The sequence below is a fragment of the Ricinus communis genome, chromosome 3 (assembly GCF_019578655.1).
Source record: "Ricinus communis isolate WT05 ecotype wild-type chromosome 3, ASM1957865v1, whole genome shotgun sequence".
NCBI classification, from domain to species: Eukaryota; Viridiplantae; Streptophyta; class Magnoliopsida; order Malpighiales; family Euphorbiaceae; genus Ricinus; species Ricinus communis.
Genome location: NC_063258.1, coordinates 20417071 through 20438041, shown reverse-complemented (window position 1 = coordinate 20438041; position 20971 = coordinate 20417071). Strand labels below are relative to the sequence as shown.

Here is a 20971-nt window from a genome sequence, read left to right as displayed (position 1 = left end):
CTTTGATGATCTCAAAATCGTGAAAAGTACTGGAGCAGAACAATCAGTAGAAGAGCATTGTTGGTATGATCAGAATAGAGCCTCTAATTGCCAGAATAATAAACCATGTCACAATCTGCAAAAAATATCCGAACTCATTTTTGCTTATGATTCAAATTCTGTGAATTAAAAGAGGCTAATAATACACAAGCTCCACATACGAGGATCCAAAATAAAAACCTGTGCACAAGCCTGCAACTAATTTTTTAAAGAAAGGAACAGTCATAGTCAAGTTTATTCAAATGTACCCAAATTTGAAAATTGCAATCAAGGCCTCGAGAAGCGAAGCACACAGTGACAAAAGCCACTTATCACTTCTCCACAAGCTGGTAGAGACCAATAGATGAACAAAAACCAATGCACAGGGCTCCTCAATATCATAATGCAATTAATTAAATCACAAAATTATAAAACGGAACCAATTTTTCAATGATGGCAGCCATATCTCCACAAGCTAGTGGGATCTCAGAAAAGCCAATACTCAAAATTCACTACTACTTAAGATTATTAATTAAATAAAAGATTATAGATAATGACATCCAAAATAGCTTATTTTCCAATCTTTAACCTACAACCGGATGAGAGAAAGGGACTTCTGAGAAGTAAGGAACCAAATTAATTAGAAACCCCATAACTTCCCTCAATCAATCTAATTTAATCATATTCAAAATAGAAACCCCATTATTCAAAGAAAAAAGAACTCCCTCATGATTAGTGCTCTATGACAGCACTGGCTGGAGTTAATACCTGAAAGATGTGGTAAGAAGATATCAGCCTTCCGTAGTTCCAAGTCAATCAGGATTTAAAAAAAAAATTATATTTCAATGTAAAATAATACTTCCTCAAACATTCAAAGTGTTGAACCCTACAAATACATACAACTTAGCTCGCTTAAATTATTGTACATTCTCTAGTAAGAATATTAGGAGTTAATACTGTTGACTAAAACAGAAACACATAAGGGAGTATAGAAACTCCCTCATCATAAGAACATAACCGCAAGGCTCCTTTCTCCGGATTGCTCACTGAGATTATTGGAATGCTAGAAGAACTCTTTTCAAGTCTAGATAAACGACAGCTGTTGTTTCCAAAAAAAACCAAGAAGAAATCACAAAACATATAATTACTGAGTCAAAAATATCAAAACCACAAACGAAACTGATAAAGCTAGCATCACCTCACCATTCTCCTAACAAATTGATTGAAAAAACAGGATAGCAACCAAAAAACTTACTGAAATTTAAAACTTTTTGTTTTAAGCTAAAATTAGAAGTAAAAAGTTAGGCACCAATAAGAGTTCTTCCTGAATATCTAACCATACGTCCCTAGAAAAACAATAGGTTGAAATATCAGTTAAACGTGCAAAGCCTGACATTCATTTCCATAAATGTCGAACCACATGTACATGACCAAATCAGACCTATGTTATCAAGGTTCCTTCCCATAAATGTCTGTCCATAAAAAGACGAGTTGGGTAAGAAGAAACTTTTTATTCTCAACCAGACCTAATTGGCAAACACAGACCAAACTAATGATCAAGATGACTGGCCAACTTTAATCTATCTACTTAACAAACATATTTTAAAAAAAGATTAGCTAAAAAGAAAAGACTCCAAACAGATACTTGACAATCAACCCACTAAATGGATTAACAAAATAAGAAGGAAAACAGAGAAAGGTGCAAACACTGAGATTTAATTATTTTGTTTTTTGATCTAATCTTTGTGTTCAAAACGCCAAAAAAAGGATTGGCAAGATTAAAACTCCCTACAGAATGATGATCACTAAAATCTTATTGTTATACCCAATAAGATCATTAAATACATTTTACCCATAATATTTAAGATGCAAAGCAAAGCAGAATTATCGAATAGAAATAAAAAGTGAAATAATTTACCATTTTGGTACTTGAGGCTCTTTTTCCCTTCTCTCAGTTGGATGCTTTCTTGATTGAATGTATTTAGAGCTTCTATAACCAAAAAAGAGTGCAAAAATAGCTCTCTACTCCCAGTAAAAAAGAAATGAAAACATATGATATAAATAAATAAACCACAGGCAATCGATTTCTTGTTCTTACTAAAGCGTCCAACAACATAAATACAAAAAAAAATCACATAAAAATTTGCAGCTAGCTAACCTTCAAAATTAGCATCGTTATATTGCAATTGACCCAGGCTGGAGAGGGGACAAGGTAGCCAATGTGTGCTAAAATGCCATGATGCATAGCATGTAATACAGAAGACGACATAGCCAATATATGCTAAAATGCCAAAAGAATTTTAGAAAAAAAGTATTAGCAAACATTTTAGTAAAATATAAGATAATTATTTTATATTTTTATCTAAACTGGGTCAATTGGAATATTAATATATTTTACCTATAATATTCAAGGCGCAAAGCAAAGCAAAATTATCGAATACAAATAAGAAGCGGAGTAATTTACCATTGTGGCACTTGAGGCTCTTTTTCACTTCTCTCAATTGGACGCTTTTATGATTGGAATTATTTGCTGTAACCCAAAAAGAATACTGATCAAAACTATAGAGTTGAACTACAGGAAGATGGAGGAAGGAAAGTCAAACCAAGTGTACAGCCAATATGTGTACCTTTAGAAGATTCTGACTATTGATCAAAGCTACAAAGCATTTCCAAAAACAACTCAATCTTAGAGTAATTGTAAAAGGTTAAACAGATTCCACAAAGGGTGATGCAGAATAAAGAAGAAAAAATTAAGCAAATGCATGCAATTTTACTTCCTGATTTCACTCATCCAAAGTCGATCATGAAACAAATTTTGGATTGAAACAAGAAGCTATTAAAATATAGATCAAGATCAAGTCACAGGAACTTCATTTCCTTCTTTGGCACACAGTAATTTATGGAGTACAAGATTAGAACTTAAAAACAAGAAAAGTATATCTCTCTTTTAGAAAGTTATCACTATTCACCTTATATCTCTCTTTAAAAAGTTATCACTATTCACCTTATATCTCTCTTTTAAAAAGTTATCACTATTCACCTTCTTTTAAGTCACGTATCATAAATATTAAGAAAAGCTAGCATCGAAAATAAGAAGCTATGTACGTTACAAGAATCAAATGAAATTAGGAGAAAGTTTGACACTGGCCAAAAGTACCCAACCAGAAACTAAAACCTAATCCTGCAAGGAAGAAAATACAGAGAGAGTTAACTAGAACCAAATTGAATAATTAAACTTAATCCATCTATAACTATCTAAACATCAGCAATATCATAATTAAGTAGAGACACAAAAACCAAAAGCACACAAAACATTGAAAGCCAATCACTAGAGCAATCACCCAAAATAATATATTAATGTCTATTAGCAATGCAATAAAACTACAGTTTTGCGACAATGGAAGACATAAGATCAGTAGGCAGTAGCATAAAGAGTTCAGCCTTCCATAGTTCCAAATCAGTCGGGATTAAGAAAAAAAAAATCATATTTCAATGTAAAATAATACTTAACATTCAAAGTGTTGAACCCTACAAATACATACAACTTAACTAGCTTAAATTATTGTACATCTATTAGGAGTTAATACTGTTGACTAAAACAGAAACACATAAGGTAGTAGAGAAACTCCTTCATCATAAGAACATAACCACAAGGCTCCTTTCTCTGGATTGCTCATTGAGATTATTGAAATGCTAGAAGAACTCTTTTCAAGTCTATATAAACGACAACTGTTGTTTCCAAAAAAAAAAAAACAAGAAGAAATCACAAAACATATAATTACTGAGTCAAAAATATCAAAACCACAAACAAAACTAATAAAGCTAGCATCACCTTACCATTCTCCTAACAAATTGATCGAAAAAAACAGCATAGCAACCAAAAAACTTACTGAAATTTAAACTTTTTGTTTTAAGCTGAAATTAGAAGTAAAAAGTTAGGCACCAATAAGAGTTCTTCCTAAATATCTAACCATACGTCCCTAGAAAAACAATGGTTTGAAATATCAGTTAAACGTGCAAAGCCTGACATTCATTTCTATAAATGTCGAACCACATGTACATGACCAAACCAAACCTATGTTATCAAGGTTCCTTCCCATAAATGTCTGTCCGTAAAAAAAACGAGTTGGGTAAGAAGAAATTTTTGATTCTCAATCAGACCTAATTGGCAAACACAGACCAAACTACTGATCAAGATGGCTGGCCAACTTTAATCTATCTACTTAACAAATATATTTAAAAAAAAAATTAGCTAAAAAGAAAAAACTCCAAACAGATACTTGACAATCAACCCACTTAATGGATTTTCAAAATAAGAAGGAAAACAGAGAAAGGTGCAAACACTGAGATTCAATTATTTTGTTTTCTGATCTAATCTTTGTGTTCAAAACGCCAAAGAAATGATTGGCAGGATTGAAACTCCCTACAAAATGATGATCACTAAAATCTTATTGTTATACCCATAAGGGAAAGAATTTCTGCTCAAACCCCAAATACATCCCTCACATCAAAGCATTTAACCTTGGAATCTCAAAGAGAGTATTTGCATTGGAATTATGATATGAAATGACAAAATCTTTGGAAAACCAATAAGACAAAAGGAGTCGCTTAATCGCTCTTCAGACTCCACACCATGATGTTTAGTTATTAAAGATCAAAATTCAGATTCTTATATTCCTCACAAATCAATTCCAGAAAAATCAAACAACATACCATGGCACTAACTTGGAACAACACAGAATCAGAAATTATAAATAAAGAAGCCAAGCGAACCCCTTCACAGTCCCTTTCAGATTCCAGTGAGAAGATTATGGTCTTCCAAACGTCAAGCGCCTGCGACCTTCAACTGCACAAGGAAATTTAGAGAGATGATTGGAATGGAAGGCTGAGATTAAGTTATACCCTCACTTATGTTCCTATTTGGTTTAGAAATTTGAAAAGCTCTTTCCTATTGTGGGAATAGTATTCGTTGCATTCTTTTAAAAAAAATAGGAAAAAAAGAAGTGGGGAGACACAAATTCAACTAATATTTTCGACAAATAATTTATTTGTAAATAAAATATGATTAACTAAAAAATAATATCTCAACTTATATATATATATATATATATATAAGCCCGGGCATTGAGAAGGAAGGACGCTTTCAAAGGCGAAAGGCCATGGGGAGATACCGTCTGTGATCCATGGATCTCCGGTCGGGAAACCGTATCCAAGCTCCGTGGCTAGTCTGCGCTCTTTGGACTTCGAAAACTTAGCGAATCGGCAGGTGACCTGTCCTTTCTCCCCCTTTCGTCAGTCGTCTTGATCCGCCAGAGCAAGCTAGCTTCCTCGAAGAGGCTTGATGGGAAAGAGAAGTGAAGAAGGAGAACCTAAGGAAGGTCTCTCTCTACCTCACAAGCTCTTGGATTCCATGGCTAAGGCTTACTTTGGTGGATTTTGGGTGAGGGCAAAAGAGTAGGAAAGGGAGTGAGTATAGGTAGAACCTCTGGATTATAGGGAAATTTTGGCATATATATTATTTCTTTTTGTAACAAATTTACATGTGTATATAATATGTTATTACACAAACATAGTAATTTTAATATATAAACATATACATTATACAAATTTTATATTTACTACTTATTAAATATAGTTAATGTATTAATTAATAAATTACTTACTAATTAGGTAATAATTTTTAATTATAAAATATAATATTATGTCTTATATAACTAATATATATATAACAAACTCAATATATCAACTAATAATATTTAAAAAATCAAAATAATAAAAATCCTATGAAGAATGAATGCTAAAGTATTATATTTACTTCAATATATTAATATTTTATTATATTATCTCATGTATGATTTTATACGATACATAAAATATTTTTAAATAAAAATATAATTACTATTTTTAAATAAAAAAGTATTATAATTTAAAGAGATTTACATTCAATTTATTGTTGATTAAATTGAATATATATAATTTATTTTAATAAAAAATTATCATTTATTTTAAATAAATATAAAAATAATAGAGATATTCCATAGAATATATGATTAAATGACTTTTAAAAAAAAATTAAAAGCTAAAATTCTTGATTTCACATTACAAATCTAAGAATAATATGTCAATGGCATTTTATTTGAACAAGGTCATTTTGGCCCTCAACTTGTGCTGCGGGAACAAAAAAAGTCAAAAATGAATATTTTGAAAAATAAACCCATAACTTAAATATTTCATACCAAATTAACTCTTGACCAATTATTTGTAACCCACACGTGTTACAAGAAAGGTGAATTGAATATTTAAGTGAAAATTATTACATTTCCATATTTTCAATTCTTAAGTTCTTCTTGACTCCAACTTTATTTTATTTTTTAAATAAAATTTAAAATATTTTATCTCATTTTTATTTTATTAAATTACTACACCCAGATGTCATCTATAAAATTTTTCTTTTTCTTCTTTTTCTTTTGAATTCATTCATGAAAACAAATCATTGTCTAAGAAATTATCTTTTTTTCCATATCTGGTTTCTTATTTATATTCAAATTTTGAATGTTGGCTTTAATTAAAGCTCGACAGTGATAGAGGGACTTAAAATCATTGATTGGGTTTCTTCTTTTCTATTTTTATATTACTCTATGTCTGTTTATTTAAAAATCTAGCCAGTTATTTTTTAAAATTATATTGATTTTTTGGTAGAAATTAATTTTTTTGAGAAATTAGATTAAAAAAAGATAAAAAATAAAACTTGAAGCATTTCATAGCAATTGCCACAATGTTTTTCTTTTTCTTTTTCTTTTTTCTGTTTAATTTGAATGTGAAAAATATTTTGCATATAGTAAACTTGTTGGGTGTTTCAACTTAATCTTAAAGCTCCAAGTCCCTTTTTTTTTTTGTTAATCAAAAATAAAAAGCAATATATAAACTATTAAGTTTGTTAGTAGATGGAGAACAGAGGTAGGTAATAGTAGATGGCGAGAAATGGTATTTAGTAAACCAACATCGGTAAAAAGCAATGGTTGTGATGGTGGAAGCAATTTTTCTTTCTTTTTTTTATTATTAATAAGAATAACTAAATTAATATAAATTAATTTAATTTATTTTCGAATGAGAATAACATGCTCAATGTTCAACTCTAGTTTGGGCTGAATTGATTTGAAAGAGAAATTTTTTCACATATGTCCTAAAAAAGCTAAAAATATCATTTTTACTGCTAAGAAAACTTTTTTCTCAACAATACTGTAAGTTAAGATTTTATTTTAAGAATACTGTATAATTTATGAGCCATACACGAGTGAATATGTCCTTCCTATTTTCGGAGCCTTAGGAAACGTTCTCAGCTGATAGACGAGAATGGCTGCATTGATAGTAAATATAAAATATTATGGTTTCTAATTAGACAATGATTGTAGTATTAAAAGTTAATAATATTAAATATATTTATACTATTAATTTATATAATACTAAAAATCAATTAATAAAATATTTTTCAATAATATTATGTTATTACATTAGTGAAATGTTTTAAAACCAATAAAATTTTTAATTATTATTCTTATTAAAAATATTATAAATAAGAGGCATTAACTATATATTTATGTGTTTTTCTATATTATACTATTTAATCATTAACATTTAAAAAAATTATTTTTCATCATTCGATTTTGTTTTTATAATAGATCCTCTTCCCTTAGAATTTCAATTAAACATCGCTAATTAAATTTGATTTTACACTATTTGTCTTCTGGTTTTTTGCGTAATATACAAATTGCCTCTTTTAGTTTATTAATTACTAGAACCCAATTTTCTAATTTCTGCAAAAATCAATTTTAATATATGTAAAAATAGTTAAGTAAAGTTGTTTAATCACTATAATTTCAAGAATAATTAAATTCCAATAAAATTTAAATAATTTAAACTACTTTTGTGAAAATATCAAGAATTTATGTAATTTAATTTTACATTATTAAAATAAAATAAATTTTATTCTTATTATTAATTTTGTTACACTAGAATTATAACTTTGATAAAAAGTTTGAGGATCAAATTATATTTTTTTATATAATTAATTCTTTTATTGCATTGACTTTCAAGACAGAAGGATTTTAGTGCAATAATTAAATATAAAGGGCAATTTGAACATTACACAAAAATTCTGGAGGCAAATAGTATAAACTCAAACCTAGTTAATAATTGTTTAACAAAAATTCCAAAGAACAAAAATTTTTAGTATAATATTATAAAATAGAAAATGAAAAAATATAATTTGTAAATGTTAAAAGGTAAACATCATGATATATAGACAAACATAAAGAGTATATAATAACTAGTCCTAACTCTAATTCTAGAAAATAGGATCTTAATTACATTGTTAAAAATCAGGTTAACTAAAAAATTAACTGTCTCTTAAGGAAATAATTCTAATTCTAGAAAGTAGCATTTAAAATTAGATTTTTAACATTTTTATTACTTAATAAGTTAGTTTTCTAATCCTAAAATATACCACATCTATGGAAGAGATATTTTGACACCTCCACTAATCCTAGCAGAAGATATATTAGTACCTTGACTAGACTCATTAGAGAGATTTATTGGTACCTTATTTAGTTTTAGGGAAGATACTATAATACCTTAAGTTTTTCTTAACATGTGAAACTGACCAAATTAAAAAATAATTTTATTTTCTAAATCTAAATGCCCTCATTTTATTTTAGTATTTGAGGTAAACATAAGCAAGTAAGCTTGACTTACTCGAAGTTGAGCATTGGAGCTTATCAAGTGCAAAATGCTAAATTGATTTTGTCCTTTAAACATATAAGGTGAAAACCTAATACGTGAAATTAAACCATGCAAGAAAGGAAAGAGAGGAGGATATAGCAAAACTAGAAACGGATTAATTTCAATCCTAGCTTTTAAAAGCTTTAGAAAAAATAATACAAATAATAATCCTAATTAATTCTAAGAGAAGTTTTAGATCACTAACTTAGGATTCCTAAATCCATGTTATTAAAACATGCAACTATGAAGAAATAGAGTTAGTAAAAAGACTAAACACAAATAAACTTGTAACTAAAATAGCAAAGAAATATCAAAGTAACTAAGAAAACTAAAGTAAATCTAAAATATTATGATTTCTAATTAGAGAATAATTGTAGTATTAAAGTCAACAATATTAAATATATTTATAGTATTAATTTATATAATACTAAAAATCAATTAATAAATATTTTTCAATAATGTTATGTTCCATTAGTGAAAAAATTTAAAACCAATAAAATCTTTAATTATTTATTATTATTAAAAATATTATAAATAAGAGGCGTTAACAATATATTTCTGCGTTTTTTCCATATTATAATATTTAACCATTAACATTTAAAAATTATATTTTTCATTATCCTATTTTATATTTTATAATAAAAACCTACTCCCTTAGAATTTCAATTAAACATCGCTATATAAATTTAATATTATATTATTTTTCTTCTGACTTTTAGTATAATGCCTCTTATAATTTATTAATTATACTAGAACCCTATTTTCTAATTTCTGCAAAAATCAATTTTAATATATGTAAAAATAGTTAAGTATTATTCATTAATTACTATAATTTCAAGAATTATTAAATTTCAGTAAAATTTAAATAATTTAAACAACATTTTTGTGAAAATATTAAAAATTTATATAATTTAACTTTTAAATTATTAAAATAAAATAAATACTATTTTTATTATTAATTTTGTTACACTAGAATTATAACTTTGATAAAAAGTTTGAGGATCAAATTATATTTTTTTATGAAATTAATTCTTTAATTGCAATGACTTTCGAGACAGAAAAAGATTATAGTGCAATAATTAAATATAAAAGGCTTGTGCATTACACAAAAACTCGGGAGACAAATAATATAAACTCAAACCTAGTTAATAATTGTTCAACAAAAATTCTAAAAAGTAACAAATTTTAGTATAATATTACAAAATAGAAAATGAAAAAATATAATTTGTAAATATTAAGAGGCAAACATCATGATATAAACAAATATAGAGAATATATAATAACTAGTACTAACTCTAATTCTAGAAAATAGTATCTTAAATACATTGTTAAAAATTATACTAACTAAAAAATTAACTTTCTATTAAGAAATATTCTAATTCTGGAAAGTAGCATTTAAAATTAGATTTTTAACATTCTCATTAGTTAATAAGTTAGTTTTCTAATCCTAAAATATCCTAATTTACAGAAAAGGTACTTTGATACCTCCCTTAATCCTAGCAAAAGATACATTAGTACCTTGACTAGACTCATTAAAGAGATATAATGGTACCTTATCTAGTTCTAGAGTTAATACTTTAAGTTTTTATTAACATGTGAAACTGACCAAATCAAAGTCTAATTTTATTTTCTAAATCTAAATGCCCTCATTTTATTTAGCATTTGAGGTGAACATAAGTATAAGGCACATGAAGATTACATTGATAAGCTTGACGTACTTGAAGTTGAGCATTGGAGTTGATCACATGTAAAATACTAAATTGATTTTGTCCTTTAAACATGTGAGGTGAAAATATATTGCGTGAAATTAAACCATGCAAAGAAATGGGAGAGAGGAGAATAGAGCAAAACTAGAAAGGAATTAAGGATGAGGGGACGCTTAAGGAAAATTACCCCTTAAAACAAATAACACAAATAATAATTCTAATTAATTCGAAGAGGAGTTTTAAATGACTCACTTAGGATTCCTAAATCTATGTTATCAAAACCTGCAACTGTGAAGAAATAAAATTAGCAAAAAGACTAAATATAAAAAAAATTGTAATTAAAATAGCAAAGAAATATTAAAGTAACTGAAAAAAATTAAAGTAAATATAAAATATTGTGGTTTCTAATTAGACAATAGTTGTAGAATTAAAAGATAATAATATTAAATATATTTTTAGTATTAATTTTTATAATACTAAAAATCAATTAATAAATATTTTTTAATAATGTTATGTTATTACATTAATGAAATAATTTTAAAACCATTAAAACCAATAAAATCTTTAAAAATATTTATTATTATTATTATTATTAAAAATATTATAAATAAGAGATATTTACTATATATATTTATCTATATTACATTATTTAACCATTAACATTTGAGAATTATATTTTTTATTATTCTATTTTAGTTTTTATAATCAAACCTGCCTCTCTTAGAATTTCAATTAAACATCGCTAACTAAATTTGATTTTACAGCATTTGCCTTCTGATTTTTGGTGTAATATACAAATTACCCTTTATAGTTTATTAATTATACTAGAACACCATTTTCTAATTTCTGCAACAATCAATTTTAATATATATAAAAATAGTTAAGTAGTGTTCTTTAATTAATATAATTTCAAGAAAAATAAATTCCAGTAGAATATAAATAATTTGAACTACATATTTGTGAAAATATTAAAAATTTATATAACTAACTTAAAATTATTAAAATAAAATAAATATTATTTTTATTATTAATTTTATTACACTACAATTATAACTTTGATAAGAAGTTTGAGGATCAAATTATATTTTCTTATGAAATTAATTCTTTGATTGCATTGACTTTTGGGAAAAAAGATTTTAATACAAAATTAAATATAAAGGGCAATTTATACATTACACAAAAGATTCGGGGCAAATAGTATAAACTCAAATCTAGTTAATAATTGTTCAATAAAAATTCTATATATAAAAAGAATTTTAGTATAAAATCACAAAATAGAAAATGACAAATATAATTTTTAAATGTTAAGAGGTAAATATTATGATATAGAAAAATATAGAGAATATATAATAACTAGTACTAACTCTAATTCTAGAAAATAGTATCTTAAATACATCATTAAAAGTCATATTAACTTTCTATTAAGAAAATAATTATAATTCTAAAAGTAGCATCTAAAGTTAAATTTTTAACATTTTGATTACTTATTAAGTTAGTTTTCTAACCCTAAATTATACTAATCTTCGGAAGAAGTACTTTGATTAGCAGAAAATATATTAGTACCTTGCCTAGTCTCATAAGAGAGATATATTGATACATTATCTAATCCTATGAGAGATACTTTAATATCTTAAGTTTTTCTTAACATGTGAAACTGACCAAATCAAAATCTAATTTTATTTTCTAAATCAAAATCTAATTTTATTTTCTAAATCTAAATGCCCTCATTTTATTTTAGCATTTGAGATGAACATAAGCATAAGGCACGTGAAGATTACATTGGTAAGCTTGACTTACTCGAAGTTGAGCATAGGAGGTGATCACATGCAAAATGCTAAATTGATTTTGTCTTCTAAACACTTGAGGTAAAAACCTAATGTGTTGAATCAAACCATGCAAAGAAAGGGAGGAGAGAAGAATAGAGCAAAACTAGAAAATGATTAAGGATGATGAGGCGCTTAAGAAGATTTAATTACTATCCTAGCTTTTAAAAGCTTTAAAACAAATAACACTAACAATAATCTTAATTAATTTGAAGAGGAGTTTTAAATGACTCACATAGAATTTCTAAATCCATGTTATCAAAACCTGCAACTATGAAGAAATAAAATTAACAAAAAAACTAAATACAAATAAACTTATAATTAAATTAGCAAAAAAATATTGAAGTAATTGAAAAAATTAAAGTAAATGTAAGATATAATTAGACAATTATTGTAATATTAAAAGATAGCAATATTAAATATATTTATAGTATTAATTTATATAATACTAATAATCAATTAATTAATATTTCCCAATAATGTTATGTTATTACATTAATGAAATAATTTTAAAACCAATAAAATCTTTAAAATATTTAATTTAGTGTTATTATTATTAAAAATATTATAAATAAGAGGTATTTACTATATATATTCCATTAGAATTTCAATTGAACATCACTAACTAATTTTGATTTTATACTATTTGCGCTCTGACTTGAGTTGTAATATACAAATTGCTCCTTATAGTTTATTAATTATAATAGAACCACATTTTCTAATTTCTGCAAAATGTAATTTTAATATATCTAAAAATAGTTAACTAGTGTTCCTTGATTACTCTAATTTCAAGAATAATTAAAATCCTATTAAAATTTAAATATTCTAAAAGTACTTATATTTATAAAAATATTAAAAATTTATATAATCTAACTCTAAATCATTAAAATAAAATAAAAATATTATTTTTATTATTAATTTTGTCATAATAGAATTATAACTCTGATAAGAAGTTTGAGAATGAAATTATATTTTTTATGAAATTAATTCTTTAATTGCATTGCCTTTCGAGACAGAAAGAGATTTTAGTGCAATAATTAAATATAAAGGAAAATTTGTACATTACATAAAAATTCAAGAAGAAAATAGTATAATCTCAAACTTAGTCAATAATTATTCAACAAAAATTCTAAATAGCAATAATTTTTAGTAGAGAATCAGAAAATAAAAAATGCTAAATATAATTTTTAAATGTTAAGAGTTAGACATTGTGATATAGAAAAAATACTGAGAATATATAATAATTAATACTAATTCTAATCCTAGAAAATAGTATTTCAATTACATTGTTAAAAATCATACTAACTATAAAATTAACTTTTTATTAAGAAAGTAATTCTAATTCTAAAAAGTAACGTTTAAAGTTATATTTTTTTTAATTATCATTAATTAATAAGTTACTTTTCTAATCCTAAAATAAACCTCGCCAAATCCTAGCAGGAAATATATCAGTACTTTTACTAGACTCATTAGAGAGAAATATTGATTTCTTATTTAGTTCTAAGAGAGATACTTTAATATCTTAAGTTTTTCTTGACATGTGTGACTGACCAAATCAAAGTCTAATTTTATTTCCTAAAAATCTAAATGCCCTAATTTTATTTTAGCATTTGAGGTAAACATAAGCATAAGGCACTCGAAGATTACACTAGTAAGATTGATACTTCAAGTCGAGCATTAGAGCTAATCACATGCAAAATCAAAATTGATTTTGTGCTTTAAACATGTATGGTGAAAACCTAATAAGTGAAACTAACCATGCAAAGAAAGGGGGGAAGGAGAATAGAACAAAACTAGAAAGGGATTAAGGATGACGGGGACGCTTAAGGAAAATTAATTACAATCCTGGCTTTTAAAAGCCTTAAAACAAATAACACAAATAATAATCCTAATTAATTCTAAGAGGAGTTTTAAATGACTCACTTGGAATTCCTAAATCTATGTTATCAAAACCTGTAACTATAAAGAAATAAAGTTAGCAAAAAGACTAAGCACAAATAAGCTTGTAATTAATAGCAAAGAAATATTAAAATAACTAAGAAAATTAAAGTTAATGTAAAATATTGTAGTTTCTAATCAGACAATGGTTGTAATATTAAAAGATAATAATATTAACTTTATTTATAGTATAATTTATATAATACCAAAAATTAATTAATAAATATTTTTCAATAATCTTATGTTATTATATTAATAAAAAAAATTTAAACCAATAATATCTTTACAAATATTTAATTTATTATTATTATAAATAAGAGGTAGTTACTATATATTTTTGTATTTTTCATATTATTTAACTATTTAACTCTTAACATTTAAAAATTATATTTTTCATCAATCTATTTTGTATCATATAATAAAATCTCCCTCCCTTAGAATTTCAATTAAACATTGCTAATTAAATTTGATTTTATACTATTTGCCCTCTGACTTTGGTGTAATATACAAATTGCTCCTTATATTTTATTAATTATACTAGAACTTCATTTTCTAATTTCTGCAAAATCAATTTTAATATATGTAAAAATAGTTAACTAGTGTTCTTTGATTACCATAATTTTAAAAATAATTCAATTCTAGTAAATTTTTTAAATATTTTAAAAGTACTTATATTTATGAAAATATTAAAAATATATATAATTTAACTCTAAATTACTAAAATAAAATAAATATTATTCTTATTATTAATTTTTTCATACTAGAATTATAATTCTGCTAAGAAGTATGAGATCAAACTATGTTTTTTTATAGAATTAATTCTTAAATTGTATTGACTTTTGAGACAAAGAGATTTTAGTGCAATGACTAAATATAAAGGGAAATTTATACATTACACAAAAATTTAAAGAGAAAATAGTATAAGCTTAAAACTGGTTCATAATTGTTCAACAAAAATTTTAACCAGCTAAAATAAATTTAGCATAGAATACCTTAAATTTAGTCCTAGGGTAGATATTTTAATACCTTAAATTTTTCTTGACATGTGAGATTGACCAAATCAAAGTCTAATTTTATTTTCTAAAAATCTAAATGCCCTAGTTTATTTTAGCATTTGAGGTGAACATAAGCATAAGTCATGAAAAGACTACACTCGTAACCTTGACATAAATTCAAGTTGAACATTGGAGCGATCACATGCAGAATGCTAAATTGATTTTATCCTTTAAACATGTGAGTTGAAAACCTAATAAGTGAAATTAAACCATGCAAAGAAAGGGAGAAAAGGAGAATAGAGCAAAGATAAAAAGCTATTAAGGATGATAGGGGATGCTTAAGGGAAATTAACTACAATCCTGGCTTTTAAAAGCCTTAAAACAAATAACACGAATAATAATCTTAAATAATTCTAAGATGAGTTTTAAATTACTCACTTAGGATTCTAAATCCATGTTATCAAAACCTGCAGCTATGAAAAAATACAATTAGCGAAAAGACTAATTACAAAAACTTGCAATAAAAATAACAAATAAAAATTAAACTAACTAAAAAAATTTAGGGTAATTACTATATACTCCTTATGTTTTTCCATATTTATCCCTTAGTATCTAAAATTTATAATTTTTATCCTTTTATTTTGTAATTTTATAATAAAAAACCCCTCTCGTCAAAATTCCGATAAGACAATCGTAAACTAGGTTTGGTATTATACTATTTGCTTCTTGATTTTTGGTGTAATATACAAATTACCCCCTATATTTTATATATTGCACTAATGTCCTCTTGCATTTTGATAGTCAATGCAATTAATAATAAACTAAATTGATAAAAATATAATTTGATCCTTAAACTTCTTGAATTTTACAAAGAAATTAGAATAAAAATTTCTAGTATAATAAATAAATTTAAGAGGCAATTTGCATATTACATAAAAGGTCAAGAGGTAATTTGTATTACATTGCTGAGATCAAGAGGCAATTTATATATTACATCAAAGATCGGGGCAAATAGTATAAAACCAAACTTATGTAACATTGTTTAACGAAAATTCAAACGGAGCAAATTTTTAGTATACAATTACAAAATAGAATGATGAAGAAAATATAATTTTTAGATATTAGAGAGTAATTAGTATAATATGAAAAGTATAAGGGGCGAATAGTAATTACCCGAAAAATATTAAAGTTACTATAAAATATTAAGGTGAAATATTAAAGAAGAGGTACTTTGATACCTCGTCTAATCCTAGCAGAAGATATACTAACCTTGACTAGACTCATTAGAGAGATATATTGGTAAGTTATCTAGTTCCGAAGGAGATACTTTAATAACTTAAGTTTTTCTTAACATGTGAAATTGACCAAATTACAGTCTAATTTTATTTAATAAATCTAAAAATCATTTTATTTAGCATTTAAGTTGAACATAAGCCTAAGGGATGGGAGGATTACACTAATAAACTTAACTTACTTCAAGTTGAGCATTGGAGCCTATCACATATAAAATGCTAAATTGATTTTAGTTATTTAAACATGTGAGGTGAAAATCTAATGCGGAAAATTAAACCATGTAAAGAGAAGGAGGAAAAGAAGAATAAAGAAAAACAAGAAAGAGATTAAGGATGAGGGGGGCACTTAAGGGAATCAATTACAAGCCTGGCTTTTAAAAGCCTTTAATCAAGTAACACAAATAATAATCCTAATTAATTCTAAGAGGAGTTATAAATGAATCACTTAGGATTCCTAAATCCATGTTATCAAAACCTACAACTATGAAGAAATAAGTTAGCAAAAAGGCTGAACACAAATGAACTTGTAATTAAAATAGCAAAGAAGTATTAAAGAAGAGGTACTTTGATACCCCGTCTAATCCTAGAAGAAGATACATTAGTACCTTGACTATACTCATTAGAGAGATATATTGGTACCTTATCTCCTAGGGAAGATACTTTAATACCTTAAGTTTTTCTTAACATGTGAAACTGACCAAAGTAAAGTCTCATCTTATTTCATAAATCTAAAAGTCATTTTATTTAGCATTTGAGAACATAAGCATAAGGGATAGAAAGACTACACTAATAAAAGTTGAGCATTGGAGCCTATCACATACAAAATGCTAAATTGATTTTAGTTGTTTAAACATGTGAGGTGAAAATTTAATGCAGAGAATTAAACCATATAGAGAAAAGGAGGAAAAGAAGAATAGAGGAAAACTAGAAAAGGATTAAGGATGATGGGGCGCTTAAGGAGAATTAATTACAACCCTGGCTTTTAAAAGCCTTAAATAAAATAACGTAAATCATAATCCTAATTAATTCTAAGAGGTGTTTTAAATGAATCACTTAGGATTCCTAAATCCATGTTATCAAAACGTTCAACTATGAGCAAATAAAGCTAGTAAAAATACTAAACACAAATGAACTTATAAATAAAATAGCAAGAATATATTAAAGAAGAGGTACTTTAATACCTGGTCTAATCCTAGCAGAAGATATATTAGTATCTTATCTCTTAAGGCAGATACTTTAATACCTTAAGTTTTTTTTAACATGTGAAACTGACCAAATTAAAGTCTCATTTTATTTCATAAATCTAAAAGTCATTTTATTTAGCATTTGAGCTGAACATAAGCACAAGGATATGAGAATTACGCTAATAAGCTTAATTTACTTCAAATTTAGCATTGGAGCCTATCACACACAAAATGCTAAATTGATTTTAGTTGTTGAAACATGTGAGGTGAAAACCTAATGCGGGAAATTAAACTATGTAAAGAAAAGAAGGAAAAGAAGAATAGAGGAAAACTAGAAAGGGATTAAAGATGAGGGGACGCTTAAGGGATATTAAATACAACCCTGGCTTTTAAAAGCCTTAAATCAAATACCACAAATAATAATCCCAATTAATTCTAAAAGGAGTTTTAAATGAATCACTTAGGATTCCTAAATCCATACTATCAAAACCTACAACTATGAGAAAATAAAGTTAGTAAAAAGATTAAACACAAAGAAACTTGTAATTAAAAAGAGCAAAGAAATATTAAAGAAGATGTACTTCAATACCTCATCTACTCCTAGCAAAAGATACATTAGTACCTTGATTAGACTCATTAGAAAGATATATTGATACCTTATCTAGTCCTAGGGAAGATATTTTAATACCTTAAGTTTTTCTTAACATGTGATACCTCATCTACTCCTAGCAAAAGATACATTAGTACCTTGATTAGACTCATTAGAAAGATATATTGATACCTTATCTAGTCCTAGGGAAGATATTTTAATACCTTAAGTTTTTCTTAACATGTGATACTAAGCAAATTAATGTCTAATTTTATTTCATAAATCTAGAAGGCATTTTATTTAGTATTTGAGCTCAACATAAGCATAAGGGATAACAGGGATTACACTAATAAATTTAACTTGCTTCCAAATTGAGCATTGGAGCCTACCACATACAAAATGCTAAATTGATTTTACTGCCCAAGCACGTGAGGTGAAAACCTAATGCGGAAAATTAAACCATGTAAAGAAAATGAGGAAAAAAGGAACAGAGCATAACTAGAAAGAGATTAAGGATGAGGGAGCGTCTAAGAGGAATTAATTACAACCCTGGCTTTTAAAAGTCTTAAATCAAATAACACAAATAATAATCCTAATTAATTCTAAGAGGAGTTTTAAATGAATCACTTAGGATTCTTAAATCCATGTTATTAAAACCTGCAATTATGAAGAAAAAAAGACTAAACACAAATGAACTTGTTATTAAAATAGCAAAGAAATATTAAAGAAGAGGTACTTTGATACCTCGTCTAATCCTAGTAGAAGATACATTGGTACCTTGATTAGACTCATTATTTTAATATCTTAAGTTTTCTTAACATATGAAATAACCTTTTTCCGTGAAATCTAAAGTCATTTTATTTAATATTTAAGCTGAACATAAGTATAAGGGATGAGAAGATTACATTCCCACTATTGTTTCATGATAATTAATTCAACCACCAGCCTAATATTCCTCAAAAGCTCTATATTTTCTTTTATGCAGTTTTTCCCCTTCCAAAGGCATAATTGGAGAAGGTCCCTAGAAGAAAATTATTCCTAATAGTAATATGTAAAGCATTATTACAAAGTGAATTTGTTTTTATTCTTTACTGCTTTCAAAATTATTATATATATGAAGATATCATTTCTCCTTAGAAATATATAAATTTTTAGCCAAAACCATCCCTTTTTTTTCTGCTTTCCCTTTTGTACAAGACCATATCATTTTGTGTGTGATAGCTGTATTTCATTACTATATGGCATGTTTTTGTGAGCATTATTATTAATGTTAACTTTTCTGTTTAAAGTATGTTCTTTTTGTTTAGTTAATGTTTAAAGTGTGTCTTAATTATGTGTTTTCTAGAACAGAATTATAAACATGTGAGGTGAAACCTAATGCGGAAAATTAAACCATATAAAGAAAAAGGAGGAAAAAAGGAATATGTAATAACTAGAAAGAGATTAAGGATGAGGAGGCGCCTAAGAGGAATTAATTACAACCTTGGCTTTTAAAAGTCTTAAATCAAATAACACAAATAATAATCCTAATTAATTCTAAGAGGAGTTTAAATGAATCACTTAGGATTCTTAAATCCATGTTATTAAAACCCGCAACTATGAAGAAATAAAAGTTATAAAAGACTGAACACAAATGAACTTGTCATTAAAATAGCAAAGAAATATTAAAGAAGAGGTACTTTGATACCTCATCTAATCCTAGGAGAAGATACATTAGTACCTTGAATAAACTCATTACTTTAATACCTTAAGTTTTTCTTAATATGTGAAACTGGCCAACTTTAATTCTAATTTTATTTCATAAATCTAAAAATCATTTTATTTAGCATTTGAGCTGGAACATAAGCATAAGGGATGGGAAAATTACACTAATAAGCTTAACTTACTTCACGTTGAGCATTGGAGTCTATCATATACAAAATGCTAAATGAATTTTAGTTGTTTAAACATGTGAGATGAAAACCTAATGCCGGAAAATTAAACCATGTAAAAGAAAAGAAGGAAAAGAAAAATAGAGCATAATTAGAAAGGGATTAAGGATGAGGCGCTTAAGTCTTAAAATAAAGAGCACAAATAATAGTTCTAATTAATTCTAAGAGGAGTTTTAAATGAATCACTTAAGATTCCTAAATCATTGTTATTAAAACCTGCAACTATGAAGAAATAAAGTTAGCAAAAAAACTGAACACAAATGAACTTGTTATTAAAATAGTAAAGAAATATTAAAGAAGAGGTACTTTGATACCTCGTCTAATCCTAGTAGAAGATACTTTAGTACCTTGACTAGACTCGTTATTTTAATACCTTAAGTTTTCTTAACATGTAATGCACTATTTCATAAATCTAAAAATAATTTTATTTAACATTTGAAATGAACATAAGTATAAAGGATGGGAAGATTACACTAATAAGCTTAACTTATTTCAAGTTGAGCATTGGAGCCTATCATATACAAAATGCTAAATTAATTTTAGTTGTTTAAACATGTGAGGTGAAAACCTAATACAGGAAATTAAACCATGTAAAGAAAAGGAGGAAAAGAAAAATAAAGCATAACTAGAAAGGGATTAAGGATGTGGAGCCGTTTAAGGGAATTAATTATAACACTGGCTAAGTCTTAAAAATAAATAGCACAAATATTAGTTCTA

At 26.1% G+C, this 20971-nt stretch overlaps 1 long non-coding RNA gene across 6 annotated transcripts; it reads right to left on the bottom strand.

Moving 5' to 3' along the window:
- Nucleotide 1: 1 nt before the first annotated feature.
- Nucleotides 2-5521, bottom strand: LOC107262173. 6 transcript variants are annotated; one of them, XR_007215066.1, is made up of 7 exons: nt 5190-5521; nt 4732-4864; nt 2646-3199; nt 2483-2548; nt 2177-2299; nt 1937-2008; nt 841-1117 (listed from the first exon to the last, which is right to left on the bottom strand). It is a non-coding gene; the product is annotated as an uncharacterized LOC107262173 (long non-coding RNA). The 6 variants fall into 6 exon arrangements; XR_007215064.1 differs by having other exon boundaries at nt 2646-2674; nt 5190-5517; XR_007215067.1 differs by lacking the exon at nt 841-1117 and adding an exon at nt 2-115 and having other exon boundaries at nt 2483-3199.
- Between the last annotated feature and the right edge of the window lie 15450 nt (nt 5522-20971).